General features: G+C 37.1%; 1 protein-coding gene across 3 annotated transcripts in view; it reads left to right on the top strand.

Annotated features, from left to right (window-relative positions):
• DDX10 (DEAD-box helicase 10) overlaps window positions 1-21,979 on the top strand; it is a 287,054-nt gene that overhangs the window by 110,043 nt on the left and 155,032 nt on the right. The gene's annotated exons all lie outside the window — the stretch shown is intronic.

Genomic DNA, 21,979 nt, shown 5'->3' with positions numbered 1-21,979 from the left:
TTGTTCCACAGGCTGCAGGGTTGTAGTTCTTTTTGCTTCTGCTGTCTGCACTCTGGTGGATGAGGCTGTCTAAGAGGTTTGTGCAAGTTTTCTGATGGGAGCGACTGGTGGTGGTTAGAGCCAGCTGTTGCTCTGGTGGGCAGAGCTCAGTAAAACTTTAATCCGCTTGTCTGCTGATGGGTGGTGCTGGGTTCCCTCCCTGTTGGTTGTGTGGCCTGAGGCAGCCCAACACTGGAGCCTACCTGAGCTGTTTGGTGGGGCTAAGACAGACTCTCGGAGAGCTCAAGCCAAGGAGTACTTCCCAGTGCTTCTGCTGCAAGCGTCCTTGTCCTCACAGTTAGATAGAGCCACCCCCTGCCTCTGCAGGAGACTCTCCAACACTAACAGGTACGTCTGGTTCAGTCTCTTATGGGGTCACTGCTCCTTCCCCTGTGTCCCGATGTGCACACTACTTTGTTCCCTCCAAGAGTGGAGTCTCTGTTTTCCCCAGTCCTGTCGAAGTTCTGCAATCAAACCCTGCTAGCCTTCAAAGTCTGATTCTCTACCAATTCCTCCTCCCGTTGCCGGATCCCCAGGTTGGGAAACCTGACGTGGGGCTCAGAACCTTCACTCCAGTGGGTGGACTTCTGTGGTATAAGTGTTCTCCAGTTTATGAGTCACCCACCCAGCAGTTACAGCATTTGATTTTACTGTGATAGCGCCCCGCCTACTGTCTCATTGTGGCTTCTCCGTTGTCTTTGCATGTGGGGTATGCTTTTTGGTGAGTTCCAGTGTCTTCCTGTCGATGATTGTTCAGCAGTTAGTTGTGAATCTGGTATTCTCGCAAGAGGGAGTGAGAACATGTCCTTGTGCTCCACCATCTTGAACGAATCTCCGAGAGATTTTTATAATGATCTAAAAAGCACACTCTTTACATGTTACTGTGTTTTTTTAATGTAAAATAAAGTATGTTTTAAAAAAATTAGTGAGAATAAGGCACTATTGTATTTTTTTTTTTTTGCAAATGTCTTTAACGTCTGGCTGAATAGAATTGAAGGCAACTGGATCCTCACAACAACTTTTGAGATCAGTGTGTTTGCAACATATTTTGTTGAAGTATATGAAGAAAATCTGGCCTCTCATATATTTGTACTTGGAATGTGTTGGAATAGCTCTACCTAGTAATTGTGGCTCTTCTTCTTTGATACTACACTAGAACTCAACCACTGATAGTTTCTTGAAGTTTAGTTGCAACGTAGAATATAAAACCGCATCAGTAACATTTTGTTCTTTGTTATAGTAAAATCCTTTGGTCTGGGTTGCGCTCTGCAAAGACCTTTTGCTTATGTATTATTCTTTTAACCTCATGCTTTTTTTTTTTCATTTGGATACTTGTTTTCTGAGTTATCCAGGTCTTCCAAATGGTGACCCATTTCATTTTATAATACCACTCCCCACATTTGTTAATATCACCACCATTCGCATTAAGGGAAGTCTTTAAGTATTGGGATGCTATCCAGTGCACAGTGAATAGAAGTTTTTAAAACTCGAATTTTCTCTAGAAAGCTTGATTTTTATCAGTGGCAGTAAATACTGTCAGTTGTTTCCTTGAAATAATAGGCTAACTTCTGTTTATTTTTGAAGAAATGTTGTAAATGCCCAGGGTTCAAGAACCATTGTCAATGCCCTCTATCCAGATATTATCAGGAACTTTTAGTTCACCTGTGGTTGAAGAAGTTGGATTTATTACTTGTGGCAGTGAGAGTGAGTGCTTCCTGGAGAACCATGGAGTGTCTTAGTAAGAATTGTCAGAAAGGATTTATTATAGGACTTGAGCTTGTGTTAGATGATTCATGAGACAGGTAAAAGAAGGTGGTTTTTCTCTGGGTTAGATGCTGTGGGGATATGGGGATGATTCTGTAATTAGATATCTTAAATCTCATATTTAAGGAGGCAGGAATAAATGCAAGCTAAAGGTTTAATTGGTAAAGAAGCAGCAGTCACTTATTAGCCAGGAAAGGGGGATGTTTAGACATTTTGTGGTTTGGATGATGTTCATGTTTTTGTTTTGATCCATCATGGTCAGAGTGGCCTTATCTGTTGCTGGTGTTCAGTTTATGTTTAGCAGTAGAACATCAAGACTTAGCTGTGAGGGTCAGATCTTAATCACATCAAGTCTCCACTGATAGTACCAGACACGTTTCTATCTTTTAGGGCTGCTTTTGTAGTTTGTTAGTTGTTCTTTCAAGTAATAATGATTTGCATACAGAAAGTGTCTAGTTCGGTTTGCAGCTTATACAGTCTCACAAGTGCTTTTCCTCAAGATAACCATTGTATTTCACTATGCAGAAGTGCTTTATGCACACTTTCCATTTGGTCATGCAGAGTATTAAAACGACTTGTTGTTAAGGGGCTGAATAAAGGCCCCTCAAAAGATATGTCCATATTCTAACTCCCAGAATCTGTGAATGTTACTTGAATCAGAAAAAGGGTCTTAGCAGATGTAATTAAGTTAAAAATCTTGAGATCATTTTGGGTTATGCAAGTGGGACCTAAATCCAATGATAAGTGTCCATTTGGAAGAGAGACACTGACAGAAGAGAAGACACATTTGGAGAAGAGAAGGAGGCAATGTGTGATCATAGAGACAGAGATTAATGTGGCTACAAGCCAGGGAACACCTGGAGCTAGAAGAAATTGGAAGAGGCAAGGAATGAATTCTCCCCAAGAATCTCTGGAGGGAGTGTGGCTTTGCTGACATTTGATTTTGGACTTCTGGCCTCTAGAACGCCAGGAGAATAAATGTCTATTTTAAGCCACCAAATAGCCATTTGTGGTTATTTGTTATGGCAGCCTCAGGAAACGGGTGCACTTGTACTTAAGGGTTGAGATGTAATGAAATCAGTTATTTTTACTAGTTTATAAAGGGCATTTGCAAGTGAAACTGACATCTATTACAGGGAGTATATGGGGTTGGAAAATACAATGATGCTAGTATAGTTTGTTGCCAAACCCTTGATTGGTGCTAATGCACTGGCATTTTTTTAATCCACTGTTGGTCTTGTATCACAACTGAAAATGTCAATATGGTGAAACATAGGATTATTATGAAGACAGATTTGACCTTGCAGACTTCCTGAAAGGGTATCGGTGAGGGTGTGTGTCTGTGGACCACACTTGGAGAACTACAGGCTAAGGAAACCTGACCCAATTTCAGAACCCAGATTGAAAATGAAGAACTTTCTTTTTTGAGACTTTCTTTGTTAGGGCACAGGATATTGCAGCCACTGTATTCTTTTTCACTGACAACTCTGATGTAAACTGTAGCATAGTGTCTTGACTCATAATAGTTCTGTTGAATCATAACTTGTTGAGTATTATGAACCTTATAGTACTAATGTAAATGTGCAGGCAGGAATGATTTATCTCCCTAGAAAGTAGATCTTTTACTTGTGACAGAAACCCAACTCAACCTCAACTTTCTCTTCTGCCCACTAACTGGCTGTTCCTTGCAGAGAAATACCTATCAAGGCAGCAACACTTTTTGTTGGGCATCTTGTCTTTTGATGAGGTCTCCTTTTCTACCTGCATTCTTTACATACATAGTTCTTTTGGAACAATTAAAATTTTTGAAAAAAACTTATGATTTATTCTTCTACCAAATTATACTAGGAGTTCTTTGAGCCTTTCCTCTCTCCTCTCCATGGTTCCTAACTTGTGAGCACATGTGTGCTCACAGACACACATTCAGATGTACCTTTCACTTCATTGTCTAGCTGTTTCTCAGCCTTTTCCCAGAATCTGGTTTCATCATTGCAGAATTACAAATATTGATTTCCATAGATATTAAAGGTTTGGCGTTAGCTTGTTTATAGCCAAACTGAGGAGGACAAAGTACAGTAAGGGTAATTCATTTATATTTTAGAGTTGCCTATAAAAAGGAATTTCAAGCTTACTAATGTTTAAAAATCATATTATATTCTCATTTAATTGTTTTGAAACAATTAAATGAAGGTATAGCTGAGAAGGTGCCCCTTCTCAGCTATAGCGCTGAGAAGGGAGACCCAGCCCTGAAACTGTTAGTTGGGAGTGTGAGCATTGGGCCTGGAGAAACATAAAGGAAGCTATTTTGCTTGAATTAGACAAGGAGGAAAGTACTTTTCCCCAGACACAAAGAGAATGCTGGGTTGGGGAAAGTACCAAAGCTACAAGGTAGCACAGATGCAATCTCTTAGTTGGTGAATGGATTAAAGGTGTTCTCGTGAAAAACTACCATAGCAAAAACAGACTATGCCTCTGTAAGCAATAAGGAGAGCCTGTGTAAGTACTTAGTAATACTAGTTTTTTTCATTGGCTTGGGACTAGCTGACGACCAGAAGGAGAATCCAGGGTGTTGTCTTACTTATGTCTAGTAGGAAATGTGTCTGGTAGGAACTGATGCTGTAATTCAGTTTATAGTGTGGGAGCAGATTTGCCTTAGTTTATTGCATGTGGTGAGGTGAGAGTCATTTGTTAGCAGTGTGACTAGTCTAGCATATTGTGGGCATTGCCCTGTGCAGGCACTTAGTTCACATCTTTCTTCACACCGCTGAGTTATTTACCATCCTTCATCCACTTAACATAATATAAAATTTTGTTAATATCTGCTGTCTGCTATTATCTTCTCTCTCTTTCTGTTGGTCGGTGGGGGTTTATACTTATTTCTTGTATGCTTTTTAATTAATTCTTTTCTGGAGGGAAGAGAAAGGGTCCACTCATTCCATTGCCTGTACTGGAAATCTCAGCCTTGATTTACTACCAAATCTTGCATTATACCTAGGACATTAATTTTTTCTTTAATTCCTGGAACCTGTGCCTGTTTACGCTAGAAAATATTATTTCACATTCTTCTCCACTGCCCCCAAACCCACACCCCTTTACACTGTTCTGTTCCCCCAGCCAAGAAGACTCGTGAACTTTCGTGTTTGTAGTTTGTATTACAGAAAAATATAGGCATATTAAATAAGCTGTTTCATACTGTTCCTGGTATGCTTTGAGAAAGGATTTTGGTTTGGACCTTCTCCTCTCCAGTGAAAACCACACGTTGCTCACTGTTCAGAGATTTCTGCCTGCTCTGAGCCGAATCTCACTTGCTAGAGTAGAAGGCACATCCGTTTATATGACTACATGTCTGGCACTATTAACCCTTGGTAATTTGTTACAACTTTTCTCACTTGTTTGCTTGTAGTGAAAGAACTCAGTACCATGTAGCTTTATAAGTGAAATAGATCACAGTGAAATGTTTTCAGAACCTATTCAGAATTGGACGTTGGCTCACTTAAATGGTTGGTATTGCCAAATGTGTCCAGTTCAGAAAGAAGTGAAATAAATATGAAAGCTGTCTTTAGCTCATTAGTGAAATGAAGGAAACATTGTGAATATGAGGGTGAGTTGTCATGGGAAATTAAATGGGAATGAAAAATATTAATCTTAAATTGGTTTTGCTATGCATACCAATTTTTAAATGTGTCAGGTTACACTGGCAGATGGATGATATGAAGACTTTGACCTTCATGGGGAAACATACAATTCATTTGCCAATTGAATGAATGTATGAACAAAAAAAATGAGTGAGGTACTGTGTAATTTAGGAATTGATGACTAGCTAATTGAAAAGAGTAAAAAGGAGAAATGAGTGCTAAGCCTTGGTATCTGGGTCGAATTGTGGAAACTCAAGCATTCTTCAGTTAAATTCAACATCTCAAAACAATGTTTAATGATCTTGCTTTGCTTATGTAGCAGGCTGGTCCCAAGCAATGAATTGGCATTTTAAAATTTCCCTGCCCAAATAATGTTTAAAATATAAGTATATAACTGTGAGATCAAAAAAAATGACATGATTTTAAAAGTACTTATATTTTCTTTTTGTTTTTGTCATTTTGTCAACATAAATCTGCATACTTATAGTTTTAGTGCAGTATCATACATTTTTTAATTTTACATTTTTAGAGGTATAATTTATATGCAATACAGGCACAGATTTTAAGCAAGTTCCCTTATGCCCTTTCCAGCCCGCTGCCCTCCTCTAATACAACTACTACTATTCATTTAACTAGCTTATTAGCTTTGTCCATTGTAGGACTTAACAATAAACATAATTATACAGTGTATACTCTTTTATGTTTGGTTTCTTTAACATATGTTTTAAAAATTCTTTCGTGTTGTTGGATTGGTGAGTAGTTATTTCATTTTCAATGCTGAGTTGTATTCCATTGTGTGAATGTAGTACAATTTGTTTATCTGTTCACTTGCTGATGGACATTTGGGTTATTTCTGCTTCTTGGCTAGTATGAATAAAATTGTTGTGATCAGTCATGTACAAATCTTTTAAGTACATTCGTGTTCATATCCGTTGGGTAAATGCCCAGGAATGAAATTGCTGAGTAGTTGTATGTTTAATAAAGGAGTGAGTCTCAACTATGGATGATTTTTCCACCTTGGGGGACATTTGCCAGTGTCTAGAAACATTTTTGATAATCACGACTGAGTGAGGGTTGGATAGAGGTTAAAGATACTGCTAAACAACATACAAGGTACAAGATAGCTCTGCATGCAAAGAATTATTTGGTACACAATATCTATAATGCTGAGGTTGAGAATTCCTGCTTTAAACAAAATTGCCGAACAATATTCCAAAGTAGTTGTGTTATTGTAGATCAGCATAGATGACAGTTTCCATTTGTTACATGTACTCTGAAAAATTTTGTTATTATTAGTCTTAATTTTAGTTATTCTAGTGGTATCCTGTTTTTGGTTTTAATTTTCATTTCCTTTATCAGATAGTGATGTTAAGCATTTTTTCTTGTGCTTTTGACCATTCCTATATCTTTCTTTTTCCAGTTTTGAGATAATTGACATAACATTTAAGTTTAAGTATATAAACATAAGTTTAAGGTATATAATGTGATGCTTTGGTATATGTATAGACTGTGAAATGATTACCACAATAAGGTTAGTGAACACGTTCATCATCTCACATGGTTACCTTTTTTTTTTTTTGACAAGAACATTTAAGACCTATCCTTTTAGCAACTTTGAAGTATATAATACAGCACTTAACTATAGTCACCATGCTTTATGTTAGATCCCCAGAACTTATTTCTTTTAGAATTTGAAGTTTGATTACCATCACCCATATTCCACTCCCCAACCCTGGCAACCACCAATCTACTGCTTCTATGAGTTTGACTCTTTTAGATGCCACATATAAACAAGATCATACAGTTTTTTGTTTTGTATTTCTCTGCCTGACTTATTTCACTCACATAATACCCTCAAAGTTCATCCATGTTGTCACAAATGGCAGGATTTCCTTTTTTATGGCTGAATAGTATTCCATTGTACACATATTTCCTGGTTTAAACTATATATATCACAAAGCTATAATAAAACAGTATGGTGCTGTCATAAAACAGGTACATGGATCAGTGGAAAAGAATTGAGAGCCCAGAAATAAACCTGTGCATAGTTGGTTAACTAATATTTGACAAGGGAGCCAAAAATACTCAGTGGGGGAAGTGTAGTCTCTTCAATAAATGGTGCTAGGAAAACTGGATATCCACATGCAAAAGAATGAAACTGGGCCCCTAACTTACACCACTTACAAAAATTAACTTGAAATGGATTAAAGATTTAAATTTAAGACTTGAAACCATAAAACTCCTAGAAGAAAACATAGGCTATGGCATGACAACACAGGCAAAAAAAATCAAAAATACACAGGTGTGATTACATTAAACAGAAAAGCTTCTGCACAGCAAAACAAACAAACAAGCAACAACAAAACCAACAACAAATGTAAATGTAGCTTATGGAATGGGAGAAAATATTTGCAAACCATATATCTGATAAGGAATTATAACATCCAAGATATGGAAGGAACTCATTCAGTTAAATAGCAAAAAGTCAAACAACCTGATTCAAAAAGTGGGCAGAAGACTTGAATAGACATTTTTTTTCAAAGAAGACATACAAATGGACAGAAGACTTGAATAGACTTTCCCAAAGAAGACATACAAATGGCCAATAGGTACATGAAAATGTGCTCAATATCACTAATCACTAGAAACATGCAAACCAGAAGCGCTGTAAGATGTCATCTCAAATCTGTTAGAATGGCTGTTATTAAAAAGATAAGAGATAACATGCTGGTGAGGATATGGAGAAAAGAAAACCCTTGTGCACTGTTGGTGGGAATGTATTATAAATTGGTATAACCACCATGGAGTACAATGTGGAGGTTCCTCAAAAAATTAAAATTAGAACTACCATGTGATCCAGCAATTCCACTTCTTGGTATATATCTGAAGGAAATGAAATACTACTTTGAAGAGATATCTGTACTGTGATGTTTACTGCAGCATTATTTACAATAGCCAAAGAGATGGAAGTCAACCTAAGTGTTCTATACCTTTTGCAAAAGTTTCTCTTCAGTTCGTGTCCAATGGAAAAACTGGATTGTTTACATAATCTTGTTCAAAATCCTTTTCCAGACATACCTCTTGCATATATTTTCTCTTGGTCTGTAGCTTTCCTTTTACTTTCTTAATGGTATCTTTCGAAGTACAGAAAATTTAAACTTGAGTCTAGTTTATTACTTTTATTTCTTTTTTTGGCTAGTGCTTTCTGTGCCCTATGAAGGCTTTGCTTATACGAAGATATCACAAAGATACTCTTCTTGGTTATCATCTAGAGCAGCAGTTCCCAACCTTTTTGGCACCAGGGACCGGTTTCGTTTGAAGACAATTTTTCTACGGACTGGTGGAGCTGTGGTGGTGGTGGTTCAGGCAGTAATGCGAGTGATGTGGAATGGCAGATGAAGCTTTGCTTGCTGGCTGCTCACCTCCTGCTGTGCAGCCCCTTTCCTGACAGGCTGTGGACCGGTAGCAGTCCGCGGCCTGGGGGTTGGGGACCCCTGGTCTAGAAGCTTATAGTTTTAGGTTTTATATTCTATTGGAATGGATTTTTTAAATATATGGTATGAGGTGGGGATCAGTATATATTTATTTCCTTATGGATTTTCAGATCTTACAGACCATTTCTTCAAAAGACTATTCTTTCCCCAATAAATTACTTTGTCTTCTGCCTAAACTCAGTTGATCTATTTTGTGGGTCCATTGTTGAACTTTCTATTCTTCTCTGTTTAATCTGTATCTATGCTTATTGCCAATATCACACTGCCTTAATTACTGTAGTTTTATAGTAAGTCATGGAAACAGGTATGATGTAAGCCCTTCAATTTTATTTTTCTTCAATATTATTTTGCCTATTCTAAGTCTTTTGAATTTCCATATAAATTTTAGAATATGCCTATTAGCTTCTATTATAAACATGTTAGAATTTTAATGATGATGGCATTGATCAGTTTGAGGAGAATTGATATATTAATATTAATAATATTGAATCTTCCAATTCACAAACATGAATTCTCTCTCCATTTGTTTCTTTAGAGCTTTAATTGCTGACATCGTTGTTTTAGAATTTTCTGTTACAGTTCTCAAAGAGTTTTGTGTTTCTTTTAAAGTTTTTTATGATTTGTTTTTAAGACTTTATTTTTTTAGAGTAGTTTTAGGTTCACGACAAAATTGAGAGGAAGGTACAAAGATTTCCTATATATCCCCTTATCCCCCACATGGGTAGACTACCCCAGGTGGATATATTTGTTAAAACTGATGCCTAAATTGACACATAGTAATTGCCCAAAGGACACACTTTACATTAGGGTATACTTTGGGTGTTGTACGTTCTATGGGTCTGGACCAATGTGTAATGACATTCATCCACCTTTATAGTATCATACAGAATATTTTCACCGCCCTGAAAATCCTTCCTTAAATGCTTCCCCTATTGTAAATTTCTTTTTAAGTATTTTGTGATTTTTTTTATAACATGTAACTGTTATTTGAAAAAAAAATTATATTGTTGCTAGTACAGCAAACTAGAATACAGTTGGTGCTTTGATTTTGTATCCTGTAAAATTGGTAAATCTATTAAGGTTTCTTTTTTGGTAGATTCTTTAGGATTTTCTGCATAAACAATTCTGTCTTCTAAGAATAGAAGTCTTAATTTTTCCTTTTCAATTACTGTGCTTTTATTCATTTTTCCTGCCTACTGCAATGGCTAGGACTTCCAATATAATATTGAACAGAAGTGGTGAGAGCAGACATTCTTGCCTTTTCCCTGATTTTGGGCAAATGCATTTAATATTTCACCATTAAATAGATGTAGAGTGTAGATTGTTTATTCCATTTTGCCTCTCCAGAGTTTGTCTTGGGTTCATCTAAATATCGGAAAGGGAAGTAAAACTGTGATTGCCATACTGGGCTTCAGGTGTCTGTTAATCTTGGAACTCAGTCCCCTCCACTGCTCCCCATCCTAGGTGAGATTTCAGGTGCAAGAAGACAAGATCCCCATTAAGTGTTTGGGGGAGCCATACTAGGTTAGGAGTTTCATGCCCCTCGGGAGCTGCTGTCTTTTTTTAACGCCATAGGTATCTTTTACATGGTCCTTGCAAAGGACATATCCATTACAAAGAAGCTTGAATTTATACTTCCTGTCAGATTATTAGTAGTTCTCTTAGTCCAGATGCAGACTACCAACAGGGATCATTTATCAGGACCTAATTTATCAGGTAGGAGATACCTCATAAAGGAGATAGAGCTAGGAAGTTAACCAAATGTCTGGTTACCTACATCATAGCTGTCTTTCATCAAATTGATAAAGTTCTCTTCTCTTCCTAGCTTTCTGAGTGCTTTTCTTTTTAAAATTATGAATGGGCATAATTTAGTCATGCGTATTTTTTATTTCTATTAAGATAATATACAGTTTTTGTTCCTGATTCAGTTAATGTGGTGAATTACATTAATGGATTTTGCATTTCTGGGCTAGACCCAAATTGGTCATTGTGTACTCTCCTTTTTATATATTGCTTGGTTAAGTTTGCTAATATTTTTAAAGAATTTTTACATCAATGTTCATGAGTAATATTGGTCTTTAATTTTGTTTTATAATGTCTTTAGCAGATGTTGGTGTCAGGGTTATGTTAGCCTCATGAGAGAAGTTTGATGATTTTAAGGTTGTTATTATTTTATCCTTAAATGATTGATAGAATTCATCAGTGAAGCCAGCAGTGCTTGGAAAATTTTTGTGGGAAAATTTTAAATTCTGAATTTAGTTTCTTTAGTAGATATAGGGATATTCAGATGTTTTTGTTCTTGTATTAGTTTTATTTGGTTTTGTTTTCTGGTTACTTGTCAATTTAATCTAAGTTGTTTTTGGATAATTTCAGTCTACCTGTCTTGAGCCATTGATTCTTTTTGCTATTGTGTCCAATTTTCTGTCAGTTCTATCTGATAAAGTTTTTATTTTATACATTTTGTTTCAAAATCTGGGATTTCTGCTTTTCCATTTGATTTTTTTTTGATTATTTCATTCTCTATTGAAATATCCATTTTTTACCCATTAAGTCTACCTTTTTATGTAGACTCTTTTATATATTTGTTATAGAAAATTCTTATTTATTAATTCCAGTATCTGGATCATTTGTGGATTTGTCTCTATTGATTGTTTTTTCTCTTGACTGTGAGCCACATTTTTCAATTTTTTTCAAAATTGTATATTATTGTACATTCCAGATGCTGTGTTGTAGAAGCTCTGAATTTTGTTATCTTCTTCTGAAGGGTGTTTTGTTCTACTAGGTGGTTAAGTTTTTGACAGACCCCCTTGAACTTGTGGAGGCTTCATGTTTGGCCTTTTTAAGGAAGTTCTCTTTTGGTTTCATCCTTAGTTTTGGGGCACATTCCTTAGTCCTGGATCCTTTCTGGAGTTTCAGTGGAAAGATCAAGGTATATACCAAACTTATCTAATTTGGTGGGACTGAGACTCCAAATTTTGTCTTTTTCAGTGAACAGCAGCTGGATTTCTACTCAGCTCTTTCTGTCTTCCAGCTGTTGTTTCTCCTTAAGTTTCTAGGAGTTTTGTCACTTACATGTGCATTTCAGCTGTCAACCAAGGTTCTTAGAAGAATTATACATAGATATATGAGCTATCTCTGTGACTCCCTCTGCTTTGGGATTTCTCTTCTTAATTTCTAGATTCTCTGGGCCTGAGGTATATGTTCTGACTCTTCAGAGTAATAGATAGTGGCTTTCTGCTTTAGTGTTAGCAGTCCATACTGAGAGGACTGGGAGTCCCCTCAGAGAAAAAGCCATATAAGTGCGTATGGTAGGGAGAATGCTAAAAATCGCCCCTCAAGATTCCACACACTAATCCCTGGTGCCTGTGAATATGTTGAGACATCATCTCTGTGATGATATGTTATATAGCACAGTTGACCTTAATATCGGGAGGTTATCTTGTGGGGGTGCGCTCACTACTCACATGAGATCCTTTAAAATTAGAGTTTTTTCTGCATGGTGGCAGAAGAGGAACTCAGAAATTCAAAGCACAGGGAGGATTTGACACACTATTGCTGGCTTAAAGATGATGGGGGCCACATGAGAAGGCAGTCTTAAGGAATTGAGAGAAATTCCTAGCTAACAGCCATCAAGGAAACAGGGACCTCAGTCCTATAACCACAAGGAACTATATTCTGCCAGAGGACTGTGTGACCTTGGAAGCAGATTTTTCTCCAGAGGTTCCAGGCGAGAACTTGGCTGAGCCAACATCTTGATTTCAGTCTTGTGACTAAACAGAGACCTTAGTCATGCTGGCTAGATTTCTGACTTGCTGAATTGTGAACTATATAATGGATGCTATTTTTTAAAATTTAATTTTATTTATTTTTTTATACAGCAGGTTCTTATTAGTCATCAATTTTATACATATCAGTGTATACATGTCAATACCAATCGCCCAGTTCATCACACCCCCACCTCCACCCCACCACGGCTTTCCTCCCTTGGTGTCCATATGTTTGTTTTCTACATCTGTGCCTCAATCCCTGCCCTGCAAACCAGTTCATCTGCACCATATTTCTAGGTTCCACTTATATGCGTTAATATATGATATTTGTTTTTCTCTTTCTAACTTACTTCACTCTGTATGACAGTCTCTAGATTCATCCACGTCTCAACAAATGACTCAATTTCATTCCTTTTTATGGCTGAGTAATATTCCATTGTATATATGTACCACATCTTCTTTATCCATTCATCTGTCGACGGGCATTTAGGTTGTTTCCATGACCTGGCTATTGTAAATAGTGCTGCAGTGAACATTGGGGTGCATGTGTCTTTTTGAATTATGGTTTTCTCTGGGTATATGCCCAGTAGTGGGATTGCTGGATCATATGGTAATTCTATTTTTAGTTTTTTAAGGAACCTCCATACCGTTCTCCATAGTAGCTGTATCAATTTACATTCCCACCAACAATGCAAGAGGGTTCCCTTTTCTCCACACCCTCTCCAGCATTTGTTGTTTGTAGATTTTCTGATGATGCCCATTCTAACTGGTGTGAGGTGATACCTCATTGTAGTTTTGATTTGCATTTCTCTAATAATTAGTGATGTTGAGCAGCTTTTCGTGTGCTTCTTGGCCACCTGTATGTCTTCTTTGGCGAAATGTCTATTTAGGTCTTCTGCCCATTTTTGGATTGGGTTGTTTGTTTTTTTAATATTGAGGTGCATGAGCTGTTTATATATTTTGGCGATTTACCTTTGTTGATTCGTTTGCAAATATTTTATCCCATTCTGAGGGTTGTCTTTTCGTCTTGTTTATGGTTTCCTTTGCTGTACAAAAACTTTTAAGTTTCTTTAGGTCCCATTTGTTTATTTTTGTTTTTATTTCCATTACTCTAGGAGGTGGATCAAAAAAGACCTTGCTGTGTTTTATGCCAAAGAGTGTCCTTCCTATGTTTTCCTCTAAGAGTTTTATAGTGTTGGTCTTACATTTAGGTCTCTAATCCATTTTGAGTTTATTTTTGTGTATGGTGTTAGGGAGTGTTCTAATTTCATTCTTTTACAAGTAGCTGTCCAGTTTTCCCAGCACCACTTATTGAAGAGACTGTCGATTCTCCATTGTATATCCTTGCCTCCTTTGTCATAGATTAGTTGACCATAGGTGCATGGGTTTATCTCTGGGCTTTCTATCTTGTTCTATTGATCTATGATTCTGTTTTTGTGCCAGTACCATATTGTCTTGATTACTGTAGCTTTGTAGTATGGTCTGAAGTCAGGGAGTCTGATTCCTCCAGCTCCATTTCTTTCCCTCAAGACTGCTTTGGCTATTTGGGGTCTTTTGTGTCTCCATACACATTTTAAGATGATTTGTTCTAGTTCTAGTAAAAAATGCCATTGGTAATTTGATAGGGATTGCATTGAATCTATAGATTGCTTTGGGTAGTACAGTAATTTTCACAATATTGATTCTTCCGATCCAAGAACATGGTATATCTCTCCAGCTGTTGGTATTATCTTTAACTTCTTTCATCAGTTTCTTACGGTTTTCTGCATACAGGTCTTCTGTCTCCCTAGGTAGGTTTATTCCTAGGTATTTTATTCTTTTGGTTGCAATGGTAAATGGAAATGTTTCCTTAATTTCTCATTCAGATTTTTCATCATTACTATATAGGAATGCAAGAGATTTTTATGCATTAATTTTGTATCCTGCAACTTTACCAAAGTCATTGATTAGCTCTAGTAGTTTTCTGGTGGCATCTTTAGGATTCTCTATGTATAGTATCATGTCATCTGCAAACAGTGACAATTACTTTTTCTTTTCCAATTTGTATTCCTTTTGTTTCTTTTTCTTCTCTGATTGCCATGGCTAGGACTTCCAAAACTATGTTGAATAATAGTGGTGAGCACGCACATCCTTGTCTTGTTCCTGATCTTAGAGGAAATGCTTTCAGTTTTTCCCATTGAGAATGATGTTTGCTGTGGGTTTGTCATATATGGCCTTTATTATGTTGAGGTAGGTTCCCTCTATGCCCACTTTCTGGAGAGTTTTTATCATAAATGGGTGTTGAATTTTGTCAAAAGCTTTTTCTGTATCTATTGAGATGATCATATGGTTTTTCTTCTTCAGTTTGTTAATATGGTGTATCACATTGATTGATTTGCGTATATTGAAGAATCCTTGCATCCTTGGGATAAATCCCACTTGATCATGGTGTATGATCCTTTTAATGAGTTGTTGGATTCTGTTTGCTTGTATTTTGTTGAGGACTTTTGCATCTATATTCATGAGTGGTATTGGTCTGTAATTTTCTTTTTTGTAGTATCTTTGTCTGGTTTTGGTATCAGGGTGATGGTGGGCTCATAGAATGAGTTTGGGAGTGTTCCTTCCTCCGCAGTTTTGTGGAAGAGTTTGAGAAGGATTGGTGTTAGCTCTTCTCTAAATGTTTGATAGAATTTGCCTGTGAAGCCATCTGGTCCTGGGCTTTTGTTTGTTGGAAGATTTTTAATCACAGTTTCAAATTCATTACTTGTGATTGGTCTGTTCATATTTTCTCTTTCTTCCTGGTTCAGTCTTGGAAGGTTATACTTTTTTAAGAATTTGTCCATTTCTTCCAGGTTGTCCATTTTATTGGCATAGGGTTGCTTATAGTAGTCTGTTAGGTTGCTTTGTATTTCTGCGGTGTCTGTTGTAACTTTTCCTTTTTCATTTATAATTTTATTGATTTGAGTCCTCTCTGTCTTTTTCTTGATGAGTCTGCCTACTGGTTTATCAATTTTGTTTATCTTCTCATAGAACCAGCTTTTAGTTTTATTGATCTTTGCTATTGTTTTCTTTGTTTCTATTTCATTTATTTCTGCTCTGATCTTTATGATTTCTTTCCTTCTGCTAACTTTGGGTTTTGTTTCTTCTTCTTTCTCTAGTTCCTTTAGGTGTAAGGTTAGAGTATTTATTTCAGATTTTTCTTGTTTCTTGAGGTAGGCTTGTATAGCTATAAACTTCCCTCTTAGAACTGCTTTTGCTCCATCCCGTAGGTTTTGAGTCATCGTGTTTTCATTGTCATTTGTCTCTAGGTATTTTATGATTTCCTCAGTGATCTCTTGGTTATTTAGTAACGTATTGTTTAGGTTCCATGTGTTTGTGTTTTTTACGATTTTTTCCCTGTAATTCATTTCTAATCTCATAGCGTTGTGGTAAGAAAAGATGCTTGATAGGATTTCAGTGTTTTTAAATTTACTGAGGCTTGATTTGGGACCCATGATGTGATCTATCCTGGAGAATGTTCCGAGCGCACTTGAGAAGAAAGTGTAATCTGCTGTTTTTGGATGGAATGTCCAATAAATATCAATTAAATCTATCTGGTCTAATGTGTCAGTTAAAGCTTCTGTTTCCTTATTTATTTTCATTTTGGATGATCTGTCCATTGGTGTAAGTGAGGTGTTAAAGTCCCCCAGTATTATTGTGTTACTGTTGATTTCCTCTTATATAGTTGCTAGCAGTTGCGTTATGTTTTGAGGTGCTCCTATGTTGGGTGCATATGTATGTATAATTGTTATATCTTCTTCTTGGATTGATCCCTTGATCATTATGTTGTGTCCTTCCTTGTCTCTTGGAACATTCTTTTTTTTAAGGTCTGTTTTGTCTGATATGAGTATTGCTAGTTCAGCTTTCTTTTGATTTCCATTTGCATGGAATATCTTTTTCCATTCCCTCACTTTCAGTCTGTATTTGTCCCTAGTTCTGAAGTGGGTCTTTTGTAGACAGCATATATATGGGTCTTGTTTTTGTATGCATTCAGCAAGCCTGTGTCTTTTGGTTGGAGCATTTAATCCATTCACGTTTAATGTAATTATCGATATGTATGTTCCTATGACCATTTTCTCAATTGTTTTGGATTTGTTTTTGTAGGTCATTTTCTTCTCTTGTGTTTCTCACTTCGAGAAGTTCCTTTAGCATTTGTTGTATACTTGGTTTGGTGGTGCTGAATTCTCTTAGCTTTTGCTTGTCTGTAAAGCTTTTGATTTCTCCATCGAATCTGAATGAGATCCTTGCTGGTAGAGTAATCTTGGTTGTAGGTTCTTCCCCTCATCACTTTAAGTATGTCTTGCCACTCCCTTGTGCCTTGTAGAGTTTCTGCTGAGAAATCAGCTGTTAACCTTATGGGAGTTCCCATGTACGTTATTTGTCGTTTTCCCCTTGATGCTTTCAGTAATTTTTCTTTGTCTTTAATTTTTGCCAGTTTGATTACTGTGTGTCTCGGCGTGCTTCTGCCTGGGTTTATCCTGTATGGGACGCACTGTGCTTCCTGGAGTTGGGTGGCTATTTCCTTTCCCACGTTAGGGAAGTTTTCAACTATAATCTCTTAAAATATTTTCTCTGGTCCTTTTTATCTCTCTTCTCCTTCTGGGACCCCTATAATGCGAATAATGTTGTATTTAATGTTGTCCCAGAGGTCTCTTAGGCTGTCTTCATTTCTTTTCATTCTTTTTTCTTTATTCTGTTCCGCAGCAGTGAATTCCACCATTCTGTCTTTCAGTTCACTTATCCGTTCTTCTGCCTTTGTTATTCTGCTATTGATTCCTTCTAGTGTATTTTTCATTTCAGTTATTGTATTGTTCATCTCTGTTTGTTAGTTCTTTAATTCTTCTAGGTCTTTTTAAACATTTCTTGCATGTTCTTGATCTTTGCCTCCAATCTTTTTCCGAGGTCCTAGATCATCTTCACTATCATTATTCTGAATTCTTTTTCTGGAAGATTGCCTATCTCCACTTCATTTAGTTGTTTTTCTGGGGTTTTATCTTGTTCCTTCATCTGGTACATAGCCCTCTGCCTTTTCATCTTGTCTGTCCTTCTGTGAATGTGGTTTTTGTTCCACAGGCTGAAGGATTGTAGGTCTTCTTGCTTCTGCTGTCTGCTCTCTGGTGGATGAGGCTATCTGAGAGGCTTGTGCAAGTGTCCTGATGGGAGGGACTGATGGTGCGTACAACTGGCTGTTGCTCTGGTGGGCAGAGCTCAGTAAAACTTTAATATGCTTGTCTGTTGATGGGTGGGGCTGCATTCTCTCCCTGTTGGTTGTGTGTCCTGAGGCAACCCAACACTGGAGCCTACCTGGGCTGTTTGTTGGGGCTAATGGTGGACTCTGGGAGGGCTCACGCCAAGGAGTACTTCCCAGAACTTCTGCTGCCAGTGTCCTTGTACCCCCGGTGAGCCATAGCCACCCCCTGCCTTTGCAGGAGACCATCCAACACTAGCAGGTAGGTCTGGTTCAGTCTCCCCTTTTGTCACTGCTCCTTCCCCTATGTCCCAATGCACACACTGCTTTGTGTGTGCCCTCCAAGGGTGGAGTCTCTGCTTCCCCCAGTCCTGTGGAAGTCCTGCAGTCAAACCCCGCTAGCCTTCAAAGTCTGATTCTCTATGAATTCCTCCTCCTGTTGCAGGACCCCCAGGTTGGGAGGCCTGACGTGGGGCTCAGAATCTTCACTCCAGTGGGTCGACTTCTGTGGTATAAGTGTTCTGCAGTCTGTGAGTTACCCACCCAGCCGTTTTGGGATTTGATTTTACTGTGATTGCACCCCTGCTACCTTCTCATTGTGGCTTCTCCTTTGTCTTTGGATGTGGGGTATCTTTTTAGTGAGTTCCAGTGTCTTCCAGTCGATGATTGTCCAGCAGCTAGTTGTGATTCTCGTGTTCTCACAAAAGGGAGTGAGAGCACGTCCTTCTACTCCGCAATCTTGGTCACAGGCTCCATGCATGCTATTTTAAATGGCTAAGTTTGTGGTAATTTGTTTTGCAGCAATTGAAAACTAATACAACAAGGATTTCACCCAGCAAGATTTCCTTCTTTCTTGGTAATCCTGTTCAGTTCCTACTTGATTTTGGTTGCCCTCCAGTGCCTTCAAAGAGTTGTTTTACATATTTTGAGTGGAGGTTATAATTGCCATCTGTGGGAGTGCTAGTAGGTTACAAACTATTTTACCATTGCCGGAGCTAAAACTCTCCATATTAATTTCAGGGTTTCCTTTTCTTTAAACATTATTTATATGGTCTTCATGTTAGTTATACAATATTTCATTCTGTTGAAGTACCATTCTCCTAATGTTAGCTATTTGGTTGTTTCTGATTTTTGCTATAAAGAGCAAAAATATCTTTTATGAGTCTGTGTTTTGGTTTTGTTTATTTATTTACTTAGGATAAATTTGGAGTAGAGTTCCTAGGTTAAAGAGATTAGAGTAAATAAAGCCTTTGGAGGGATATGTGAGTTCACATTCTGCTATGCTACTTACTAGCTGTGAGACTGTGGCAATTTAACCTGTTGGAGTCTTATTTTCATCTTATGTGAAAAGTTAAGAAAGTCTGTCCTTTGTGGTTGTTTGAGCATTAAATTATATAGCTTATAGAAAGCACTGGGAAAAGAGAGGATACTTAATGGTAGATGAAGAGATGAGGATTATGATGATAGCTATTGATGTGTTTTGCCATCTTGCTTTCTGATAGTAAAATGTCAATTTACAGTTGGGTTGCTTTCTTTAATAGGTCTTCTGTGTAACTAATGACACAAGGAGGGACAACTACAAAATGCAGAGCACAGGACAGCATAGCTGAAGTTAAAGATGAAAGAACAGACTTTATAATACTACCGCATACATATTTGGTACTGAATCAGGTCTCCGAAAGATATAATTGTCCTATTCTCCTTAGTTTGTGCATCAAAAGGAAATCTTTTGAGATGACTTAGAGGGGTGGTTTCTGGGCACTTTTCTTTCCCTCTGTGCTTCGGTTTAGGTCTAGTATGTTTGTTCAGGCCAGCAGACTATATTATCTGGTTTGTTTCCAGTATAGCTGTCATTTGAATAATCTGAAAAGTTTTTTATTGGAGGTCTTTATCAAGTGCTGGTTGGATTTGTAATTTTCCTAGTTTACCACATCCTCCATAAATATACTTGTCTTGTCTCTGTGTCCCAGTGGATGCTATTGTATTACAACTCATTGAAATAACATAGTCTTAGCATTCCATTCAAGCATTTTATTAACGTAGATGCCTGGGTTATATTGTTGCAGAATGTTTGTTATTGACAACTTGCTCTCTTTTTATTTGGATGGGGCAATAAATACAGGTACTTAATTTACATAAGCCTATTAAATGAAATTCTCAAGAGGAAAGAAAATAATTTTAAATGCAGTTTACAATGTGGTAACAGCTGATCCACTTACAAATAAGCTCATTTAGTGGAATTGGATTGAATGAAGAAAAAAAACTTTGCATAACATTATTGTTTGTGATATATACCAAACAGTATTTATGATACTGAGCTGCATGAAGAGATTAACTGTATTCCTACTGACCCCTTCTCTTCTCTCTTCTTACCCCTAGAGGGTAAAAGAAAGAGGGTTTTTGTTTTGTTTTCCAAAATGGTTCTATCAATGTGTAATTAAAATGGCTTTCTTTTAAAAGGGAAGCAAAGAGTCTGAGCTGCAGTTATTAGATGTTCTAAAAGTGTAGTTCAAGTTACAAACCAAAGAATCATCTCTCCCGAATGTTTGTTTCCTTTCTTGAATGAATAATTTTCAGACTTTTTTTTGGGGGGTAGAAATAAAATTAGCAAGAGAGTATGAATAGGACAACTGAATTGTTCTATTTTTAATATCTCTTCAGAAGTTTTTAAAAGTTGCTTCTGTAACGTCATAAGGATTTTGTTTCCATTGGCCATTGGGAGTTAAGAGCACAGTCATCAGAAGAGATTATTCTCACATTTTCCTCTTTGACCTTCACAAAGGTGCATTTCCTTCTTGAAAATGCACAAAGGTGCATTTTCTTTGACCTTCACAAAGGTGCATTTTCTTTCTTCAGCTAATGTGGAACATGGAGTCCATTTGTTTAAAGGGTTGCAGCCTTAGGACACAAATATAACACATCAGCTCTTCCAGTTAATTTCTGGCAAGCTCAGGTGATGACTTTGATACGTTGGATCATGTATGGTATGGATATGGGACTTGGTTACCTTAGAAACCATCTTTTTTCTTAGGTTTCTGCTTAGGAATTGTGATTCTTACGGGCAATTCTGCAGAAGATTTTCAGATTTGAATTTGGATGTAGAGGACTCACCCACATTCTTCAGAGAAAGCACAAGCCTAGAATTCTTCTCCCGTTAATTCATTCTGCAATCGTTTTTAAAAACCTGGATATGGTTAAAATTTGTATCATCAGTTTTTCTCATCTGCAATTAAATTCTAGTTAGATTATTTCTAAACCACAAATTCTGCAGTTTCATTGTCCCAGGATCACTTTCTGCTTGCTTCTGTTCTATACATTTAATTAATCTGTGGTAGTGTACCTGAGGCCACTATTCATGCACTATATTATCCTCATAACTGCTATTTTTTGTACATGTTTGTTTGGACGTTACTTATATGAAAGCAATTAATTTGACTAATCCTGTGGAGAGAACTGAATATTCTTTTTCTCATCAATACATCATTAAAGTTGCAAATGAAAACTTTTTATAGTGACCCAGTTTGCAGTGTCTACCAACCAGTAGGAGGCTGGGATCAAATCTTCTTGAGACCATTTAGAGTGTGAGGAAGATGGAGACAGACACTTGGGAATATAAAAAGAATCCCACAGAAGAGTGGGATAGGAGGAAAGCCAGAGAGAGTATCAAGAAAGGAAGAGTAATCAGTGATATCAAATTTTGCCTGACAGGTTAATTAATTTCTCCTAGATCCATCCCTTCCTTCCTGCTCACTGATGCGGCCTGAGTTAAGGTCATTTCTCTATTTTTCACACATATATACTCTGTCTGAAATATCCTTTTTCAGTGTCTACAACATTATGAATTCCTGTTAAACCTATAAAACTTCAATTGTTCATTGCTTCTTTGAAACTGTTACTAGCTCCTGTTCCCGGTGATTTCCTTCTATCATGTATAGGCTTCTGTCATTGAAATTATTTACCAGGTGTTAAAATCATCTCTGTGACTATTTCTCCCATTAGACTGAGCTTTTTAAGATAGGGACTGTTTTAATCAGTCTTGGACATCTAGTGCCTAACACAGTTTGGCTTTAATGG

This window comes from Monodon monoceros, unplaced genomic scaffold, assembly GCF_005190385.1.
Source record: "Monodon monoceros isolate NGI ecotype Baffin Bay Population unplaced genomic scaffold, NGI_Narwhal_1 Super_Scaffold_7, whole genome shotgun sequence".
NCBI lineage: Eukaryota > Metazoa > Chordata > Mammalia > Artiodactyla > Monodontidae > Monodon > Monodon monoceros.
This window is presented reverse-complemented; position numbering and strand designations above follow the sequence as displayed.